Source organism: Kogia breviceps, chromosome 12 (genome assembly GCF_026419965.1).
Source record: "Kogia breviceps isolate mKogBre1 chromosome 12, mKogBre1 haplotype 1, whole genome shotgun sequence".
Lineage (NCBI taxonomy): Eukaryota > Metazoa > Chordata > Mammalia > Artiodactyla > Physeteridae > Kogia > Kogia breviceps.
In genome coordinates, this window is record NC_081321.1 from 56,926,139 (window position 1) to 56,949,478 (window position 23,340).

Below are 23,340 nucleotides of genomic sequence, written 5' to 3' on the forward strand. Positions count from 1 at the left end.
ACATCATACTCAACCATGGAAAGTTGAAAGCTTTTCCTTTGAGATCAGGAATAAGACGAGGATGTCCATTCTTACTACTTTTATTGAACATGGTATTAGAAGTCATTGCCACAGTGGTTAGGGAAGAAAAAGAAATAAAAGCATCCTAATTGGAAAGGAAGAAGTAAAACTCACTATTTGCAGATGACATGATATTATATGTAGAAAACCCATAAGACTCCATCAGACTGTTAGTGAAACAACAAAAATAGAATTCAGTAAAGTTGCAGAATATGGAATCAATACACAAAAACCATTGTGTTTCTGTACACTAGTAACGAACTATCAAAAAGATACAGAAAACAGTGCTAGTTTTACAATCGCATAAAAAATAAAATACCTAGGAATAAATTTAACCATGGAGATAAAATATCTTTATACTGAAAGTTAGAAGAGATTAATGAAAGAAACTGAAGATGACACAGATGGGATATTTAGTGCTCATAGATTGGAAGAATTAATATTGTAAAAATGTTCATATTATCCAATATACATGTTCAGTGCAATTCCTATCAAAATTCCAATGGCATTTTTTCACAGTAATAGAACACACGATTCTAAGATTTCTATGGAACCATAAAAAAACCCAAATAGCCACAGCAATTTTGAGAAAGAAGAACAAAGCTGGAGGCATCATGTGCCCTTGTCCAAAACTACATTATAAAGCTATAGTAATTAAGACTGTGATATTGGCATAAAAACAGACACATAGATCAATGAATGGAATGGAATATAGAGCCCAGAAATAAACCCACACATATATGGTCAATTATTTTACAACAAAGGAGCCAAGAATATACAATGGGGAAGGACAGTCTCTTCAATAAATGGTGTTGGGAAAATTGGACAACCACATGCAAAAGAAGGAAACTGGATCGCTATCTTATGCCATACTTGAAAAGTAACTAAAAATGGATTAAAGACTTGAACATAAGACCTGAAAGCATTAAAACTCCTAGAAGAAAACAGATGGGAATCTCCCTGCTGTAGGTCTTGGTGATGATTTTTTGAATCTGACACTGAAAGCAAAAGCAACAAAAGCAAAAATAAATAAGTGGGATTATATCAAACCAAAAACTTATGCATAACAAAGGAAGCCATCAACAAAAAGAAAAGGCATCCTACTGAGTGGGAGAAAATATTTGCAAATCATGTATCTGATAAGGGGTTAATATCCAACATATATGAAGAACACATGTAATTCCATAGCAAAAAAAATCTGATTTAAAAATTGGCAGAAAATCTGAATAGACATTTTTCTAAGGAAGACATGCAGGTGGCCAACAGGTACATGAAAAGATTCTCTACATCATTAATCATCAGGGAAATGAAAATTAAAACCATAGCGAGATATCACCTCACACCTACCTGTTAGAATGAATTATGAATAAGACTAGAAATAAATAATGTTGGTGAGGATGTGGAAGAAAGGGGACCCTTGTGCAGTGTTGATGGGAATGTAAATTGTTGTAGTCACTATGGAAAACATCATGGAGGGTCCTCAAATTAAAACTAGACCTACCATATGATCCAGCAGTTTCACTTTGGGGTATTTATCTGAAGGAAATAAAAACACTAGCTGAAAAAGGTATACTCACCCCCACCCGCCATGTTCATTGCAGCATTATTTGTAATAGCCAAGATATGGAAGCAATGTAAGTGTCCATCGATGGATGAGTGGTTAAAGAATAAGTGGTATTTATATATGATGGAATTCAACCACAAAAAAGAAGGAAATCCTGACATTTGTAACATGGATTGACCTGAGGGCATTATGCTAAGTAAAATAAGGCAGTAACAGACACGTCAGTAAAAGATCTTTCTTATATGTGGAATCTAAAACCAAACAAACCAATCACCCCCCACCCCCCAACTCATAGTTAAAACAAAGTAGTGGTTGCTAGAGGAAGGGGCAGGGGATGGGAGAAATGGATGAACTGTTGTTGTTCTTTTTAGTTTAAATAAATTGAATTTTTTAAAAAGGAAAACATTAGACAAATCCTATTGGAGGGACATTCAACAAAATACTTGACCAGGATTCCCCAAGACCATTGGGGTCATCAAAAACAAGGAAAACCTGAGAAACTGTATAGCCAGGAGGAGCCTACAAAGGATAAAGGATATGATGATTAAATATAATGTGGTATCTTGGATAGGATCCTGAAACGAAAAGACATTATGTAAAAACTAAGGAAATTTAAATAAAGTATGGACTTTAGTTAATAATACTATGTTTTTATTAGTTTATTACTTGTAACAGAGGTTTCATAATAATGTAAAATGTTAATAGATAACCCTGAGTGTGGGGTATATGGGAACCCTACTGTCTTCTCAGTTTTTCCTCTGAAATTGTTCTAAAAAATAAAGTTTATTTTTTAACATCTTTATTGGAGTATAACTGCTTTACAGTGGTGTGTTAGTTTCTGTTGTATAACAAAGTGAATCAGCTATACGTATACTTATATCCCCATATCCCCACCCTTTTGCATCTCCCTCCCACACCTATCCCACCCCTCTAGGTGGTCGCAAAGTACCCTGTGCTATGCGGCTGCTTCCCACTAGCTATTTTACATTTGGTAGTGTACATATGTCAGTGCCACTCTCTCACTTCGTCCCAGCTTACCCTCCCCCCCCCCATGTCCTCAAGTCCATTCTCTACATCTGTGTCTTTATTCCTGTCCTGCCCCTAGGTTCTTCAGAACCTTTTTTTTTTTTTTTTTTAAGATTCCATATATATGCGTTAGCATACGGTATTTATTTTTCTCTTTCCGACTTACTTCACTCTGTATGACAGACTCTGGGTCCATCCACCTCACTACAAATAACTCAATTTTGTTTCATTTATGGCTGAGTAATATTTCATTGTATATATGTGGCATATCTTTATCCATTCATCTGTTGCTAGGCACTTAGGTTGCTTCCATGTCCTGGCTATTGTAAATAGTGCTGCAATGAACATTGTGATACATGACTGTTTTTGAATTATGGTTTTCTCAGGGTATATGCCTAGTAGTGGGATTTCTGGGTCATATAGTAGTTCTATATTTTTAAGGAACCTCCATACTGTTCTCCTTAGTGGCTGTATCAATTTACATTCCCACCAACAGTGCAAGAGGGTTCCCTTTTCTCCACACCCTCTCCAGCATTTATTGCTTGTAGATTTTTTGATGATGGCCATTCTGACCTGTGTGAGGTGTTACCTCATTGTAGTTTTGATTTGCGTTTCTCTAATGATTACTGATGTTGAGCATCTTTTCATGTGTTTGTTGGCAATCTGTGTATCTTCTTTGGAGAAATGTCTCTTTAGATCTTCTGCCCATTTTTGGATTGGGTTGTTTGTTTTTTTGATATTGAGCTGCATGAGCTGCTTGTATATTTTGGAGATTAATCCTTTGTCAGTTGCTTCATTTGCAAATATTTTCTCCCATTCTGAGTGTTGTCTGTTCATCTTGTTTATGGTTTCCTTTGCTGTGCAAAAGCTTTTAAGTTTCATTAGGTCCCATTTGTGTATTTTTGTTTTTATTTCTGTTACTCGAGGAGGTGGGTCAGAAAAGATCTTGCTGTGGTTTATGTCAAAGAGTGTTTTTCCTATGTTTTCCTCTAAAAGTTTTATAGTGTCTGGTCTTACATTTATGTCTGTAATCCATTTGGAGTTTATTTTTGTGTATGGTGTTAGGTAGTGTTCTAATTTCATTCTTTTACATGTAGCTGTCCAGTTTTCCCAGCACCACTTATTGAAGAGGCTGTCTTTTCTTGACTGTATGTTTTTGCCTCCTTTGTCGTAAATTAGGTGCCCATATGTGCATGGGTTTATCTCTGGGCATTCTTCCCTGTACCATTGATCTATATTTCTGTTTTTGTGCCAGTACGATGCTGTCTTAATTACTGTAGCTTTGTGGTATAGTTTGAAGTCAGGGAGCCTGATTCCTCCAACTCCGTTTTTCTTTCTCAAGATTGCTTTGCCTATTCAGGGTCTTTTGTGTTTCCATACCAATTGTAAGATTTTTTGTTCTAATTCTGTGAAGAATGCCATTGGTAATTTGATGGGGATTTCATTGAATCTGTAGATTGCTTTGGGTAGTATAGTCATTTTCACAATACTGATTTTTCCAATCCAAGAACATGGTACATTTTTCCATCTGTTTATGTCATGTTTGACTTTTTCAGCAGTGTTTTATAGTTTTCTGAGTACAAGTCTTTCGCCTCCTTAGGCAGGTTTATTCCTAGGTATTTTATTCTTTTTTTTTGCAGTGGTAAATGGGAGTGTTTCCTTAATTTCTCTTTCTGATTTTTCGTTGTTGGTGTATAGGAATGCCAAAGATTTCTGTGCATTACTTTTGTATCCTGCACAACCTTACCAAATTCATTGATTAGTTCTAGTAGTTTTCTGGTGACATCTTTAGGATTTTCTATGTATAGTATCAATGTCATCGGCAAATAGTGACAGTTTTACTTCTTCTTTTCCAATTTGTATTCATTTTATTTCTTTTTCTTCTCTGATTGCTGTGGCTAGGACTTCCAAAACTGTGTTGAATAAGAGTGGCGAGAGTGGACATCCTTGTCTTGTTCCTGATCCTAGTGGAAATGCTTTCAGTTTTTCACCATTGAATATGTGGGTTTGTCATATATGGCCTTTATTATGTTGAAGTAGTTTCCCTCTATGCCCATTTCTGTAGAGTTTTTATCATAAATGGGTGTTGAATTTTGTCAAAAGGTTTTTCTGCATCTATTGAGATGATCATATGGTTTTTATTCCTTAATTTGTTACTGTGGTGTATCATATTGATTGATTTGCATATATTGAAGAATCCTTGCATCCCTGGGATAAATGGTGTATGATCCTTTTAATGTGCTGTTGGATTCTGTTTGCTAGTATTTTGTTCAGGATTTTTGCATCTATGTTCATCAGTGATATTGGTCTATAATTTTCTTTTTTTGTGATATCTTTTTCTGGCTTTGGTATCAGGGTGATGGTGGCTTTGTAGAATGAATTTGGGAGTGTTTCTCCCTCTGCAATTTTTTGGAAGAGTTTGAGAAGGATCGGTGTTAGCTCTTTTCTAAATGTTTGATAGAATTTGCCTGTGAAGCCATCTGGTCCTGGACTTTTGTTTGTTGAAAGATTTTAAATTATGGTTTCAATTTCATTACTTCTGATATGTCTGTTTATATTTTCTAATTCTTCCTGGTTCAGTCTTGGAAAATTGTACCTTTCCAAGAATTTGTCCATTTCTTTGTGGTTGTCCATTTCTTTGTGGTTGTCCATTTTATTGGCATATAGTTGTTTGTGGTAGTCTCTTATAATCCTTTGTATTCCTGCAGTGTCAGTTGTGATTTCTCCTTTTTCACTTCTAATTTTATTGATTTGTGTCCTCTCCCTTTTTTTCTTGATGAGTGTGGCTAAGGGTTTATCAATTTTGTTTATCTTCTCAAAGAACCATCTTTTAGTTCTATTGATCTTTGCTCTTGTTTTTTTCGTTTCTGTTTCATTTATTTCTGCTCTGATCTTTATGATTTCTTTCCTCCTACTGACTTTGGGTGTTCTTTGTTGTTCTTTCTCTAGTTGTTTTAAATGTAGGGTTAAATTGTTTATTTGAGATTTTTCTTGTTTTTTGAGGTGAGATTGAATTGCTATAAACTTCCCTCTTAGAACTGCTTTTGCTGCATCCCATAGGTTTCAGGTCGTTGTGTTTTCATTGTCATTTGTTTCTATGTATTTTTTTATATCTTCTTTGATTTCTTCAGTGATGTCTTGGTTGTTTACTAGCGCACTATTTAGCCTCCATCTGTTTGTGCTTTTTACAGTTTTTTTCCTGTAGTTGATTTCCAGTCTCATAGCGTTGTCATCAGAAAAGATGCTTGGTACGATTTCAATTTTCTAAATTTTCTGAGGTTTGATTTGTGACCCAAGGTGTGATCTGTCATGGAGAATGTTCCATGTGCACTTGAGAAGAAAGTGTATTCCGCCACTTCTGGGTGGAATGTTCTATAAATATTAGATCTCTCTGGTCTGTTGTGTCATTTAAAGCTTGTGTTTCCTTGTTTATTTTCTGTTTGGATGATCTGTCCATTGGTGTAAGTGGGGTGTTAAAGTGCCCTACTATTATTGTGTTACTGTTGATTTCTCCTTTCATGGTTGTTAGCATTTGCCTTATGTATTGAGGTGCTCCTATGTTGGGTGCATAAACATTTATAATTATTATATCTTCTTCTTGGATTGATCCTTTGATCATTATATAGTGTCCCCCCTTATCTCTTATAACAGTCTTTAAAGTCTATTTTATCTGATACGAGTATTGCTACTCCAGCTTTCTTTTGATTTCCATTTGCATGGAATATCTTTTTCCATCCCTTCACTTTCAGTCTGTATGTGTCCCTAGGTCAGAAGTGGGTCTCTGTAGAGAACATATATATGGGTCTTGTTTTTATATCCATTCAGCCAGTCTCTGTCTTTTGGTTGTGGCATTTAATTAGTTTACATTCAAGGTTATTATCGATATGTATGTTCCCGTTACCATTTTCTTAATTGTTTTTGGTTTGTTTTTGTGGCTCTTTCTTCTCTGGTGTTTCCTGCTTAAAGAAGTTTCTTTAGCATTTGTTGTAAAGCTGGTTTGGTGATGCTGAATTCTCTTAGCTTTTGTTTGTCTGGAAAGCTTTTGACTTCTCCATCGAATCTGAATGAGATCCTTGCTGGGTAGAGTAATCTTGGTTGTAGGTTTTTCTCTTTCATCACTTTAAGCATATCCTACCACTTCATTCTGGCCTGCAGAGTTTCCACTGAAAAATCAGCTGACAACCTTATGGGGATTCCTTTGTATGTTTTTATTTTTCCCTTGCTGCTTTTAATATTTTTTCTTTGAATTTAATTTTTGTTTGTTTTATTAATATGTGTCTTGGTATTTTTTTCCTAGGGTTTATCTTGTATGGGACTCTCTGTGCTTCCTGGACTTGGGTGACTATTTCCTTTCCCATGTTAGGGAAGTTTTCCACTGTAATCTCTTCAAATATTTTCTCAGACCCTTTCTTTTTCTCTTTTTCTTCTGGAACCCGTATAATTCGAATGTTGGTGTGGTTAGTGTTGTCCCAGAGGTCTCTGAGATTGTCTTCAACTCCTTTCATTCTTTTTTTAAGAATTCTGCTCTTTGGCAGTTACTTCCACGATTTTGCCTTCCAGCTCACTTATTCGTTCTTTTGTCTCCATTATTCTGTTATTGATTCCTTCTAGTGTGTTTTTCATTTCAGTTATTGTGTTGTTCATCTCTGTTTGTTTGTTCTTTAGTTCTTCTAGATCATTGTTAAACATTCCTTGCAGTTTCTCAATCCTTGCTTCCATTCTATTTCCAAGATTCTGGATCATCTTTACTATCATTACTCTGAATTTTTTTTCAGGTAGAATGCCTATTTCCTCTTCATTTATTTGGTCTTGTTGGTTTTTACCTTGCTCCTTCATCTGTGACATATTTTTCTCTCTCTCTTTTTTTTTAAAGAGTGGGATTGTGTTCCTGTTTTACTGGTTGTTTGGCCTGAGGCTTCCAACACTGGAGTTTGTAGGCTGTTGGGTAGAGCTGGATTTTGGTGCTGAGATGGGGAACTCTGTGTGACCTTACTCCGATGAATATTCCCTGAGGTCTGAGGTTCTCTGTTAGTCCAGTGGTTCGGATTTGGAGCTCCCACCGCAGGAACTTCTGCCCAACCCTGTGCTCACAAATTAAGATCCCACAAGCCGTGTGGAGTGGTAAAAAAAAAACAAAACAATAACAAAGTAAAAAGTAAAATTAGACTAGGAAACTAACAGATATGTTAGAAAGAACTTAAAAATAAAAATGTGGATGACTCAACAACCAGAAGGTAAGTCAGTACCACAATAGTAAAAAGAGGAGGAGAGAAAAGGAAAAAAAAATAAAAATAAAATAAAATAAAATAAAAAGGAGTGGGGGAAAGGCCTTGTCTGTGGAGAGCGGGACCTAAGCAAGGGTGAGGTTTAGGCTTAGGCTCAAGGAACAGAAGGGACCCTGGTGTGCCTCCCACCCCTGCTCTCAGAGGGCAGGGGACCTCCTCACCTGGGAGCCCAACAAGGCTTCCCGGGTTTGAGTGGGTGGGTCAAATGCCCTCCTCTCCTCTCCTCCTCCATCTGCAGTCTGGGAGCGCCCCTCTCGCCTGCCTCTCCTGATCTCTTGGCCTCCCTCCTGTGCCCCCAGGACCAGTGCAGGGGTCGGGGGGTCCTTGGAGGGCAGGGAACCGGCCTGGGAGCTCAACAGGCTCTCTGTGTCTGAATGGGCGGGGCAGTCACCCTTTGCTCTTCTGCTCCTCCCAGAGAGCCCCTCTTCTATTCTCCTCTTCGCCTCCTTCCTATTCCCTGAAGGACCCATGCAACCTGGAGGTGGCTTTGGAGGGCAGGGAACTGGCCTGGGAGCTCAGCAGGCTTTCTGAGCCCAAGTGGGCAGGGCAAGCCTCCTCTGTTCCTCTCCCACCCCTCCTGGATGGCCCCTCCCATCTGCCACTCCTGATCTCCCTGGCCTCCCTCCTATGCCCCCAGGACCCATGCAGCCTGGATGGGGCTTTGGAGTGGGGGGAACCGGCTTGGGAGCTCAGCAGGCTCCCCAGCCCCAGTGGGCCAGGCGATTGCCCTCCGCTCCTCTTCCGCTCCTCCCGGAGAGTCCCTCCCCACTGCCTCTCCTGATCTCCCCCACCTCAGGGATGCTGATCTTGCCTGGCCTCCACTTCTCCACCCTCAGTCCCCCAGCATCCTACCAGTTTACTCTGGGGTTCCTCTCGTCTCCTTGGGGTTAGAGTCCCCCACCAGCGGCCTGCAGGCGCCCTAGTTGTGGGGAGACGCTAACTCTGCATCTTCCCACACTGCCATCTTTCTTTTCTTAACACATTTTTAATAATTTAAATAGAGATGTTGATTTCAAATAAGTTTTTTTTTTTTCTATTTTTCTATTTTCAGAACAATTTTGCCTTGGACACTTGATTATTTGGTTATCTTTTTTATTACTAAAGCAAGTGTCACCAGGACCATATATTAGGAAAACAGCATTTATTGCCTCCAATCCAGATATTTTCTTGGCTGGCAATGAGGAGGGGTAATATGTTATGAATATTTTCCCTTACTAACAGTCATACTTAGTTGTGACAAATATATTATTTTGAAGCAATTTAATTAAAGTGAAAAATGTGTATGGTAGCAAACCCAATCTTAAACAATTTCAGCCTTATCAATAGGAGGAATTTAAAGCCTTACTTTTTTAGCTTTATTTTTGGCTTAGTTATAGATGAAGGGAAAAAAATGAGCTCTTTATTCTTTGAATTTTTAGACAGAATTTTGGATGAATTAGTGTAAAGAAAGAAAATATTTGGAGAAACTAATATGTTGTTAATAGCTAAGCCATTATTTCAGTAGCCTGTGATTTTCCAAACTTGTGTTTTCCACTTATGTAACCGCATTCCTCTTTTAGCTGAAATAACTCCCAAGTAACTAAATCATAGAAATGTCAAATAATTAGACCAAAGATGTTGCTTTTGGAATTGCACACGGCAGGTAGTTCACGTGATAGTCAAAGATAATACTAGTTAATATTAAGAACCTTTTAAGGTTAAAAATTAATAGCTTAGGGAGGGGTTTAGGATCAGAAACTCAGTATAAACAGTAGTCTTGGTCCTCGAGTACTCTCCTTCAAGTAGGCCTATACAAAGACTGCAGGAACTTTAAGGAGTGACCTAGCTTGGGGGAATTGATACAGCTTGGATAGTGACTTTTAGGCAATTGACTTGCCCAGATAGACTCTTTAGGCATCACATCTATAATAACTACAACCTATGTAGGATGAAAAGGAAGACATCTGATGCCATGTAAATCTTGTGAGTATGCTTGCCCACTTTGACAGCCACATGATATCATTGCTTCTCAGAGAAATCTTCTGCTATTATATGCTAAAATTCAAAGCATTTTTCCTGAAATAGCTGTCAGTGTTTATGCAAATCTAAGTGATAATTTTAAGCTCTACTTTAAAAGATGAAGGTAGCCAAAATGTACAAACTTTCAGTTAGAAGATTAGTACTAGGGATGTAATGTACAATGTGATAAATGTAATTAACACTGCTGAATGTCATATGTGAAAGTTGAGAGTAACTCCTAAGAGTTCTCATTTCAAGGAGAAAAAATTTTTTTTTCTTTTATTTGTATCTGTGTGAGAAGGTGGATGTTCACTAAATTTATTGTGCTAATCATGTCATGATATAAATCAAATCATTATGCCATACATTTTAAACTTATATATGCTGCAGTCATTTATATCTCAATAAAACTGGTAGAAAAAAGACCAAAAAAATCTATTAAGTAACGTATTAACTAGTGGAAATATGAGATTGTTTGTAGTTTTATTGATATGTTTTAATATTGTAGGAATTCAGGTGCAAAATGTATCAGTATGTATGTTGCTAATTTGAAACATTATCCAGTAATATGGTATTTATTCATTCAACTAAAACTGAGCATTTAACATATGTATGGCACTCTCTAGACATTGGAGATACAGCAGTGAAGACAGCATAGAGTTTATAGTTTGTTCTAGCTTTGGCGTAGAGACAGGGAATCAAAGAGTAAATTAATATATAGCATGCCAGCTGGTAATAAGTCATTTGGAGAATAACATAGCAGTGTAGAGGAAAAGAGGTTACCATTGTGGGGTAAAAGTTTATGTGTTTTCTGTAGAGTGCTCAGGGAAGCCCTCTAAAAATTGATTTGTGAGCAAAGACTTGAAACAGATGGGGGGAGCATGCTCTGTGGGTTTTTGGCAGAAGAGTTTTCCAGATAGAACAACGATCGCAAAGGCCTTGAGGTAGCAGCGTACTTAGTGTATGCAGAAACAGCCAGGGGACCAGTGTGGCTGGAACTGAGTGTGAAGGACCTGTGATCACCGCTGGAGCCAGAAGGGCAGAAAACAATAACGAAGTATTTAGGACCTTGTAGGCCAGCCATTAAAACGTCTTTAATTTTTACTTTCAGGGGAATAGGGGGAGCCATGCAAGATTTTGTCAGGAAAAATTATAAACGACTTTGAAATGGGCAGAAAATGACGAGTGGGTTTCCTGTCTTGCTGATTCATTGGGTTTATCTCTGTCTCATTTTCCTTCCTTTATCTTGTCTGTGTATTTTACTTAGAATTATTTGAATATGGTTTTTAAAATTTCATAGAACCATTACTTTATATTTCTAAGTATTTAAAAGCTTTTTTTCTTATGTCTTTCCCTTTGTTCTTCTTAAGGCAAAGTATTTCAGATTTAGTTTAGTTCTTGAAATTTACTTCAGTTGAAAGAAACTCAAGTCATCTCATCCAACTTCTTAACCAGTAGTGGAATCTACTGAACATGGGTAGTGATTGAGAACTCAGCATTTAAAGGGAAATCAATTCTTTGTTAGATAGATGGAAATCTATTTTATTCTCATAGATGTCTGTGGTTTGGTCCAGCTCAAGTCCATTATTCCATAAAACAGAAATTTTAAGATAGCTGATTTACTCTTCCTTACTGCTAAATATTATCTTCTCCAAACTAACTTTCTGCGGTCTTACCTTATTGATATTAGACTGTTCTTTGTATCCCATCTCACCTTGAATCATTGTCTTCTCTAGGCCCCTGTGATACCACACTCTTGGTGATTTTCTTCCTGTTTCTTGGACAGTACCTCTCCAGTCTCCTTTGTGGGTTTCTCTTCCTCTGCAGTTTCCTTAAATGTTGGTGTTTCTGAGTTTCTCTAGGTCTTTTCTTCTCACTGGGCAATCTCATCTTGTCTTGTGCCTTTCATCCATAAGCTGATGACTCTTAGATCCTTATCTCCAATTCAGATCTTTCTTCCACCTCCATACTTGTATTTCTGTTTGTCTTTTGAGCATTTCCACTTGGATATCTGACAGGCATCACAATACGTTCAAAATTGAGCTTATGTGCTTCTCTAAACCTTGTGTCCTTCTTATGTTTTCTAGCTCTATGAATGGACTGTTACCCAAATGGAAAATGTAGGTATGCTTCTTCTGCTTTTCTTCCCAGTCTAATCAGTTATCAGGGGTTATTGATGCTTACTTCTGAGTATTGCTCTAATCCATCCTTCTTTCTCCATCTTCATTGCTCACTACTCTAATTCGGACCCCAGATTTCTTCAACAGCCTGCAAACCTGTAACAGTAATATGAGGTAGATGGTGGTGTTTTTAACTTGCCTATGGGGAAACATAGATTCAGAGATGTTAAGAACTCAGCTCTGTCTGGTTCTAAAGCTCATGATATTTTTACTGTATCATGCTGCCTTGCTGGCATTATCAGAGATTGATAGTGCCTTCTACTGGAGGAATTTAGAGTGCTTAAAATGAAGCATTATTTTAGATTCTAATGTGGTATTTTAAAATGCATTTAGATAGCAGAGCTGTTGTAGGCCATCTATCCACTATATGAAGATTAAAATCTTGTCTTAGTCACATTCTACCTTCTATTTAGCAGGGTTAATAGTTAGAATTCAAACTTGGAATTTGCATATGGAAAATTAAGAATTTTAGGGCTTTAACAAGAATATGAGACTAATATTCTTTGTAGCTAACTGTTGTATTAATTAAGTTCATTGTTTTTTTTGGGGGGGTGGGTGGGAGTTGGTTTGTTTGTGTTTTATTTTTTATTTATTTATTTGGTGTGTCAGGTCTTAGTTGCAGCTCGCCAGCTCCTTAGTTGTGGCATGCAAGCTCTTGGTTGTGACATGCATGTGGGATCTAGTTCCCTGACCAGGGATTGAACGTGGGCCCCCTGCATTGGGAGCACAAGTCTTAACCACTGTGCCACCAGGGAAGTCCCTGCTTGTTTTTTAAAGAGGATTTAAGGTTGATAGCTTTTCAGCCAGCTTTCATGCTGGTGAAGAAACATATGAAAGTGGTACAGAGTAAAACATCTTAGAAATTCTGGCTGTTTTCTATAGAGATTTGTTTTCTCCACATGTGTCTTAAAAAAAGAAAGGAGATATTCTCATCATTGCTTTCAAATTCTATTTTATCATATGTTGTGCTCAGAGGGAATAGCCCCAGTGACCTTAGCTGTACTTTTTAATATAGCTCTTCAGAATTTCCTTTCCTATAGATTCTTGATATCCTGAGTTTAAGATCAAGGTAAATATGAAGGAAAACAAACCATGAAACCTTTAGGGATAGAGTGCATATTGTCTTTGTTAAAGTTGTAAATAGGGACACTAAGAATTCTAAATTTGGCTTCCAGTAAAATCTTGATTAATTTTTTTCCTTAATTTCCCCATTCGTAGATGGAGAAAATAGTTCCCAGCAGTCTGCAATACAGGATTGTTCTCTAGACAAATATTTGTCATGGCTCAAAAGAATATTGGGTCTTGGACACTCAAATCCTGTTACTTGATTGTAACTATCTTCTAGTGTATAGGAAGGAGCAAAGAAAAGATATTTTAAACATCCTTTCAATACTTTTATTTTTAATAAGTTGATAGTCTTCGTTGACTTTATATTTCATTGATTTTCCAATTTTATTCACTGAAATTTGGGTGTATCTTACAGTCAGTGGTATGTTGTAGTTTAATTAACCACTTCTGTTTCTTGGTGGGATATAAAATATCAAGTCTTAAAATGAGTTCTGTCTTGGTTTTGATGAAAACAGTATATATCTTCATTGGTATTAGAAGTAATAACAGTGATAATATTATAGTCTCTATTCCTGAGAATCACTTTTTTGGTAGCCTGTACTTTCTTAAACATGATCAAAAACTGGAAAGTAAGCAGAAGAGGCTTCTGATGCTTACAATTGCTGTTAAGAAGCTCATGAAGTAAAGACCGTGTTCTTGAACGTAAAATATTCTGTGATCTCAGTAGAGGGCCTCATTTTGCACCTGTTCTTAATAGGCATGGGTATCTGATTACAGAGTCCAGAATTCAAAAGAATAAACTTAAAAAAAAAAAAAAAGCACATATTTATTAAGTGACAACTCTAGGACCTGCTATCAACTGAGAATGAGGGTGACCATAAATAAAGTAAAAATTCAAATCTATCTTTAAAAAACAACACAAAACCCAGAACAGGCTACATAGCACTGTTTCAGGAGGGTTAGACAGGCCAACACACACAAATCACCCTGATTATAGCTTGGAAGAGGTTCTTTTTTTTTTTTTTTTTTTTTAAAGTTTTTTTTTTTGATGTGGACCATTTTTAAAGTCTTTACTGACTTTGTTACAATATTACTTCTGTTTTATGTTTTGTTTTGTTTTGTTTTGTTTTTATGGCTGCAAGGCATGTGGGATCTTAGCTCCCCAACCAGGGATTGAACCCACATCCCCTGAGTTGGAAGGCAAAGTCTTAACCACTGGACTGCCAGGGAAGTCCCTTGGGAGAGGTTCTTTATCAAAATTCATTCTGTCTGATTCCACTGGCACTTTCTTTAAGGGACAAATGTATTTTATTTTTTTATTTTGATTGGGGAACATTTGTTGTTGATTAAATTTTCCCCTCTTATGGTTGAATGAGGTTGTCAGCATATTTTGCCCTGAAAGTATTGAAAAACTTTTGTGATGCTCACCTGTCAGACATCTGAAATAGTATTTGATTCTCTTGTTCTAGTGGTCTCTACCCCGTTGCTAAATGACATCAGAGTACCATTTTAGGTCTTTGGGTTAATAAAGACTGGGCATGGGCATAGGTTGTAGGGAGGTGTTAGAGAAGAAAAAAGTAGAAAAATTTAGAGAACACACTGTCATCCTGATGTATTTCTAGAAGCTCTCACTGGGCAGTTGTGCATGTCTAGCTGCATTATTTTTGTTTGGAATAAACCCAGGGTACATATCCCATAAATTCCTAGTGTTAGGGGGACTTTTGGGACATTCCCCTAAGTCATGAATTCTGAGCATAACATTGCTGACTGTGAGCACCTTTAGCCTAAGAGTAGATGTTAAGTTCGTGTGTTGTCAGGTTTTCAGCATTTACTAATTAGGTTTTGCCTACTTAGGTTCTCCTGGCAGTTTCTCTTGGCCACTGTGTTCACACTCTGCCCTAACCTGCTTTATATGTTGTCCACCTTTGGGCTCTGCTTAGACATTTATAGCTTTTCTTTCTGAAGAAGCCTTTAATAAAGTATTGATTGTATATTCTTTACTTAACAATTTATTGTTGATTATAAAAGCAATTCACACTATAGAAAATATGAAGAGAAAAATGCTTTTCATCCTACTACTGAGTGAACCACTGTTAACATTTTAATGTGTTTTCATCTAGTCTTTTTTTTCTAGGTTTATGTATTTTGTTTAGGAGTGGGAGAGAGGAAAGTAAGTGTGTTATTTTTTAAAATGTGAATCCTCTCAAACTTGCTACTGAGCATGCAAAGTAATTTTTAAAATAAAATTGTTTTTCAGAACAATTTTAGAGTCACAGAAAAGTTGCAAAGGTAGTACAGAGATTCTCATATATCCTTTATTTAGCTTTCCCTAATATTAATCTTATATAACTAGAGAATACTTATCAAAACTAAGAAATTAACACTGGTATAATTTTATTAACTAAACTACAGATTTTCTTTGGATTTTTCCACTAATGTCCTTTTCTGTTCCAGGGTCCAATCCTGAATACCATATTGCATTTTAAAGGAAGTTTTGTCTTTTTTTTCTGCTTAACTTTTTATACCATGAACATTTTTCTTTGTCATTAAATATCCTTTAAGCAGTGCTTATTAATGGCCCCAAACAGTTCATCAAATATTTACTCTGATGTAAATATTTCTGGTTAACTCTTTTTTTCTTGTATTTTGTCGGGGTGGGGAACATTAGAAAACAAACACATCAAACATTTTTATTAGTGGGGTACTTGAGTTAGGTGAGTTTAATGCTAGATTGTAGCAGTAATTTTGAATGCATTGCTCTAAAAGTAGAAAATAAATTATCAAGCTTATTTTCTTTAGAGAATTTAAGAGCATTTTAGATTGAGACAAGTGCAGAAAGTCATGAGTGACCTATTCATGAAGCAGTTTGTTTTGAGGATTTTTTTTAGAGTTGCTTGTTATTTGGCTTAGTGTATTTTGAGCAAATTGAATGTGTGTGTACATTTTATATACACACAGTCAATATTTAGACTGTTAATAAGAGTCTAGTAACTAGCATGATAACCACCTGAGTTTGAAAATACAGATTTATGGTATATTCTTCTCATACACTGGTGTATTCAGTTTTGAAAATTAATCTTTTTATTTACTTTTCTGTTATTCTTCATTAATATTTATTTAGCTCTAGGCTAAGCGTATTATATAAAAAGTGAAGTTGCCTAGAGATTTTCTTGTATGTCTTGTAGTGCTTTATTGATGTTTGTAGTTGGATTGATATTGAATAATTTGTATATTCATTTAACATGAAGTTGAAGTTCGAGTGGCTTGCATTTAGTGTTTTGTTGTTTTAAGGAATAAAGCCATAAAGGTAAATTCTTTTTAAGAACTATTATGTGTATCATACTAAGAAAAACATTGTAAAATTCATATTTGGATTTTACCTTTTATTGTTGGTCAGGTTAGTAAAACCTCATAAGTTAAATAGTTATTATGCTAGGGTTCAGTCCCTGCTAGGGGACTAGTGTCTATTAGTAAATTTATAAAGTAGAGGTTTATTATGAGGGTTAAGCAATCATTGGTTTAATTTGACACAGTTGTAAGAATAATATATAGAAATAATAACCGAGTTGAAAAATACAAACATGAAATTCTGATGTCTAATACTTACAGAAAACTGAATGCACTGTCTCCATAAGATCAAATATATGTATTCCAGTTTTCAGAGTTAATGATAAATGCTTTCTGGAGAATGCATATACTTTTTTACTGCTACCTTACAATCATGTGTCTTCTTTCTGTGGTGCAATCTGTGAATTTTTAGTAGAGAGAGCTACATGATGTCATATAGATTGTTCACCCCTTGATGTTGCTGGAGGACAGTACTTGATTTTCTTGTACATATTTTTATATTGCAACATAGAGCACTTAAACTAAGACTTTCTTTGGGAGTTCCCAAGGCTGATGATATTTTTTCCTGTGATTTAAGGTGCTGGGATTGTTGCCATTGGTACTGATTACATTACTGAATTAACTAAGGCAGAGTGTAACTCATCTGCTGGGTTTGCACATCTGTATGTCTGTTTTTATATCTTAGGGCAGAAATTATGGGCACCCAGATTTAATTGTGTAAATTTCATCACCAGTGTTTCTGGGTAAGAGTATGTTCCAAGATTATAGATGATTCCAGGATTGAATTATGACTGGTGTTATTAAAGGTAAAAGTTGTGTTTTGTATCATAAGCCATTTTAGTACCATTTTCTCAGTATTTGCTAAACACACACATGCACACACACACACTTCTTGATTGATAGAAATATAGATGGTGGATAAAGATGTACATACAGATTCTTGGATTTCTGTTCTGAAAACCCAAATGCATGAGTAAAAGTGACTTTGTCAGATTCAGTGTGAAATATGAGGTTAAAGTGGGTAACATTTTCCAGAAATGAAAGAAGGGAATCCGAGGTTCAGGTCATCATCTTATAATGACACTCACTGCAGGTCTGGATATTGTTGGGAGAATGTTTATGTTTATAGATAGATGCTGTGACTTATAGGTTAGACTTTAGGCATCATAGTAAAACACCATTAATTTTATTCTTAGGAATTAGATGTTCTCCTTGTATATATTCTAGACTTTATGCTTCTATAGGAAAGTATTTTGGTAGGACATAATGGTGTCTTTAAGATTTCTCTAAGGGAAAATGTGAACTGTCCTCAGCAGTGCAAACTGGCGCTTCAAGAAACAGCATGAGCCTACCTTCCTGCCTATCTCCTATTATTTTCCCAGGCATACCATACATTCCAACTAAAAGGAAGTATTTGGTTCTGGAGGCTGCCATGTTCTTTTAGGTTTCTGTGCTTTAGTATGCACTCTTCTTCATTTGGATTGCCCTTGCCCTAGAAAACTCCCATCCCTCTTTCAGGACTTGACTTAGTGGTCACCTTTCCTAGGAAGGCTCCTTGATCACTTCTCTCTTTCCTTCTGCTCTGAGTTAAATGTTCTGATGGCACTGGAACATGGATACATGGATCTGTAACCCTGCCATGTATTCCTTTGCTTGTCTGCCTCCCTCACTAAACAGTAAGCTCCTTAGAATCAGGGAATGTGTATGTCCTCTCTATTTTTTTTAACATTTAACTCAGTGCCTGGCAAAGAGTTGGTACTCAGAAAAAGTTGTTGAATGCTTTAATGTATAGATGGAGAAATGAATGAACTCAATTTTATTCTCTCCTTAATATTGATAGCTGTTTACAATTATTTTTATTTACTAAGTAAGCTTTTGTTAGCTTAATTCAAAAACTGTATCTAAAATAAAGAAATGTTTCTTTATTAATATTTTAGGTTTATCCATAGGAAAATGAATTGATGGCAGTTTAAATATACATAAGCATGTGCTTAATCTTTCTTGATCATCCTGGTTTTACTTGTCTCTTACAGAAAAAACAAAAATGAGAGGAATCTGGTTTAAATTGCAGTACAAGGAATTTAGATTAGACATAAAGAGTTTCCAGAAAATAAAGTACCAGATATTGAAGTGATTTGTAAGTAATGTAATTGATTTTTTGAGAGTTAAAAAAATGGGGAGTTCATAGAGGGTTGTGAATTGCAAAGTGGTTCACCAACATTGCCCTTAGTAGAATAAAAAACTTAAAGGAAGAAAATCTACTTAGAGGTATGCAGATACAACCATATTCATGGATAGATGCTTAAAAATACTTGGGTACTTTTTTGGTTTACTATGTACATATATATTTTAAAATTTCAGCTAACCAAGGAAACTATGTTGCGTGTATCCTTACTTTTTACAGAATGGCTCTGGTTTAGTGACTAGCAGAATATACTGAGAATCTCCCTCCTTAGCCTTTTTTTTTTTTTTAACTTCTCTTTCTTAGAGTAATATAAATAATAAAAAAATCCATAGCAGTATTAAAAATAAACAGAAAACTAAGGTATATCAATTTTAAAAAAAAAGATCTACCCAAATAGTTTAAAAACAATCAACCAGACCACTTACACAAAGAACAAGGTTTTTGAATGCTATTCTCTTGATTGTGTTAATGAAATTAAATACGGCAGTTAGCTGTGCCCAAAATATAGAGTTATATTGCTATGCTTCTAACTATAGATATTCTGTCCTGGCTGTATTTGAACAGAACTACTGTAGTATAAGCCAAATTCACCCTCCGTGCTAGTGAACTGAAAGAGCAAATATACCTTCCTGAGCAACAGATTTATAATCATGCTAGTGAATAGAGTTCAGTGTTCTCTTTGCTTGTCATTCTGCAAGGATCATATTGGAGTAATTTAGGACAGCTTTACTAAGTTTATTAATGTAACTCTTGTTATGAGGATGGTGCTTAAATTGTAGGCTTTTGTACTTACAGTGCAAAAGCCTTCTTTGTGATATAAGAGACAGGATTTTACATGTAGTGGTGATATAATAATGCCTGTTTTTCTAAACACTGTATATTTTTCTAAATGCCTTTATAGCCAGAATTTATTTGGTTTTCACAATAACTCTGTGAAATAGGTGTCCTAATCTTATAAATGAGAAATTTTAGGCATAGAAATTTTGATTGAGTGCCAAAGGCATGCAGTATTGTTTTGTAATAAAGTATTGTTCCCATTTCAATAACTTGCATTTACTACATGCTTACTATATGCTGAGCTCTGTTTTAAGGTTTTTACATATATTAATTAAAAAGAACTTGGGCTTTATAGTCAGATCTGGATTTAATTCTGGCATCGTGCCATCACTGCCATTTGCAGCATCGTGGATGAACCTAGAGATAATCATACTAAGTGATACTTCCTCTTATCAGCTGTTAACCTTGGAAAAGCTACCTAGCCTCTTCAAGCCTTGGTTTCCTCATTTGCTACAAAGAAATAATGATAGTACCTACCTCATAGGGTGATTGTATGGATTGAGATAATCCAAGTGAATCCATGTCTGGTATAAAGTAGGGGCTTTAAAATCAGTTTGCTATAAAAAATAGAGTGTTAGTAGACTATATTTACTGTAATTTTTAGCTTTTTGATAATTTTCCTGGTAAAATTGTATTCTTCTTGAGTATAAACTCATAGTTGATGATATATATATATATATATATCTGTTTTATAGAAAAACATCCATGTTACAACAAGATTATAGCTCTATATAGTGGCTATAACTACCTCTTCCCTCTCACTACCTCCCAATCACCTTTCAGTTCTAAGCCTTCCACTAGTCAGAAGAAACCAAAGTGTATACCTGAGGCATTCATGTTCCAAAGTCAAGGCAAGATATCCTCAGTCCATTGGGTTGTGTTCACTCCAGGAGTGCTGTGGTATATCAGTTGTTTGGAACTCAGAATGTATTTTCTTACAGAAAGTATCCTTTTAAATGAGGCACATAAATTCTTATAATTCCTGATACAACTGATATGTGTATATTTGCAATGAAAGCAGTAAAAAGCAAGCAAAAATGTCACAGCACTCTGGCACTGCTAATAAAGTAATTTAAAACAATGAAACTGAATAAATATATACTGATCCCCAAAAACAGGCCTGGAGAGGATTCTGGGAAGATGGAGTAGGAGGCATCAGGAGTCTGTCTCCCCACCTAGATAACAAATACAGTGGCAGAATCTGATGTAACTATTTTGGAACTATGGAGCTGTTGAAGACTTGCAACTGTCAGGAAAAGGCTCAGATGTAAAATTGCAGCCATTCTCTGCTGCCACCTTTGTGCAGCTCTCACACAGCTTTTGGAGCCAGAGGAGGCAGAAAGTACCCTCTTCTCCAAGTATCAAGGATCTGTACCTGGATCAGAGATTGCTGCTTCTAGTCAGAGAGGTGCAGACAGAGAGGTGGGCAGCTATTGTTGTTGCACATACCCTATTGTTGCAAGCCCCTCCCCAACCTGCTAAAGTGACTTCCAGGAAATTTAAAAGACTGGCACCCTTATATGATCCATCAATCTCACTACTGGCTGTATATCCAGAGAGAACTTTAATTCAAAAAGATACATGAACCCCAATGTTCAGAGCAGCACTATTTACAATAACCAAGACGTGTAAGCAACCTAAATGACCATCAACAGATGAATAGATAAAGAAGGTGTGGTATATATACACAATGGCATACTACTCAGCCATAAAAAAGAATGACATAATGCCATTTCCAGCATCGTGGATGAACCTAGAGATTATCATACTAAGTGAAGTAAATCAAAGAGAAAGATAAATCCCATATGATATCACTTATATGTGGAATCTAAAATATGGAACCACATCAACATATTGAAAGCTGTGTATTGTGGGAGTCCTAGAAAGAGAAGAGAGAGAGAGAAAGGAGCAGAGAGAACTTTTGAAGAAATAATGGTTAAAAACTTCCCAAATTTGATGAAAGACATGAACATAAACATCCAAGGAGCTCATGGCACTCCAAGTAAGATTAAGTCAAAGAGACATAGAGCAAGACACATTATAATCAACCTTCCAAAAGACAAAGACCAGGAATCTTGAAAGCAGCAAGAAGGAAGCAAATCGTCACATACAAGGGATTCTCAGTAAGATTATTAGCATATTGCTCATCAGAAACTTCGGAGGCCAGGTGGCAGAGGGCTGCTATATTCAAAGTGCTAAAAGAAAAAAATTCTGTCCATCAGGAATCTTATTATCTGGCAAAACTGTGCTTCAAAAGTAAGTGAGAAATTAAGACATTCCCAGGTAAACAAAAGCTGAGGGAGTTCATTACCACTAGATCTGCCCTGCAAGAAATGCACAAGAGAGTTCTGCAAGGTGAAACAAAAGGACTCTAGACAGTAACTAGAAGTTGTGTGGAGAAATAAAGATCTCAATAAAGGTAAATACAAAGGGAATTATAAAAGCTAGTACGATTGTAACAAAGATTTATAACTTTTTATTTTCTACATGACTTAAAAGATTAATACATTTAAATGAAAACAAATTATTAGTCTAAAAGCTCATATTGTTGTAACATTTTCTGGGATAGAACATATGTTAGGCCACAAATTTAGTCTCAAAAGATTTGAAAAGATAGATAGCATACACAGTATCATCTCCAGCTACAAGAGGATGAAGTTAGAAATCAACAACAGAAGGAAAACTGGAAAATTCACAAAACTTTGAGAATTAAACAACATACTTTTTTTAAACATCTTTATTGGAGTATATAATTGCTTTACAGTGGTGTGTTAGTTTCTGCTTTATAGTGAATCAGTTATTCATATACATATGTTCCCATATCTCTTCCCTCTTGCATCTCCCTCCCTCCCACCCTCCCTAACCCACCCCTCTAGGTGGTCACAAAGCACCGAGCTGATCTCCCTATGCTATGTGGCTGCTTCCCACTAGCTATCTATTTTATGTTTGGTAGTGTATATATGTCCATGCCACTCTCACTTTGTCACAGCTTACCCTTCCCCCTCCCCATATCCTCAAGTCCACTCTCTAGTAAGTCTGTAAACAGCATACTTTTAAACAATCAAAGAAGAAATCACAAGGGAAATTAGAAAATACTTAGAGACCAAAGAAAATGAAAACACAGCACACCAAAACTTATAGGACACAATGAAAGCAGTGCTAAGGGGATTTTTGTAGTTATAAATGCTTATGTTAAAAAAATAAGAAAAATCTCTAGCTTTATAACTTAAGGAACTAGAAAAAGAACAAACTAAAACCAAAGCTAGCAGAAGGAAGGAAATAATAAAGGTTAAAGGAGAGAGAAAGGACATAGAGAATAGAAAAACAGAAAGTCAGTGAACCAAAAGTTTGTTCTTTGAAAACATCAACAAAATTGACAAATTTTTGGCTAGGTGGATTAAGAAAAAAAGAGGAAAGACTCAGATTACTAAAATCAGAAGTGAAAGTGGCGACATCACTACCAAGTCTACTGAAATAAAAAGGATTATAAGAGAGTACTATGAACAATTGTATGCCAACAAATTGAAGAACCTAGATGAAATGGACAAATTCCTAGAACTACAAAACCTACCAAGACTAAATCACAATAGACCTATAAGGTAAGGAGATTGAATCAGTAATAAAAAAATCTCTTGAGAAGAAAAGCCCTGGCTTGGGAATTCACTGGTGGTCCATTGGCTAAGACTCCACGCTGCCAATGCAGAGGGCCCGGGTTCAACCCCTCATCAGGGAGCTGGATCCCACAGGCCACAACTAAGATTCTCCATGTCACAACTAAGCGTTCACATG

At 36.1% G+C, this 23,340-nt stretch overlaps 1 protein-coding gene across 9 annotated transcripts in view; it reads left to right on the forward strand.

Moving 5' to 3' along the window:
• Positions 1 to 23,340, forward strand: part of FRS2 (fibroblast growth factor receptor substrate 2) — a 121,015-nt gene that overhangs the window by 75,809 nt on the left and 21,866 nt on the right. For 2 of the 9 annotated variants that reach the window (XM_067009726.1, XM_059080252.2), the window contains one exon: positions 18,563 to 18,666. The exons of the other annotated variants lie outside the window; for them this stretch is intronic. The gene's annotated coding sequence lies outside the window, so the exon portion shown is untranslated. The remainder of the gene's footprint in view (positions 1 to 18,562; positions 18,667 to 23,340) is intronic. 9 annotated transcript variants of the gene reach the window in all.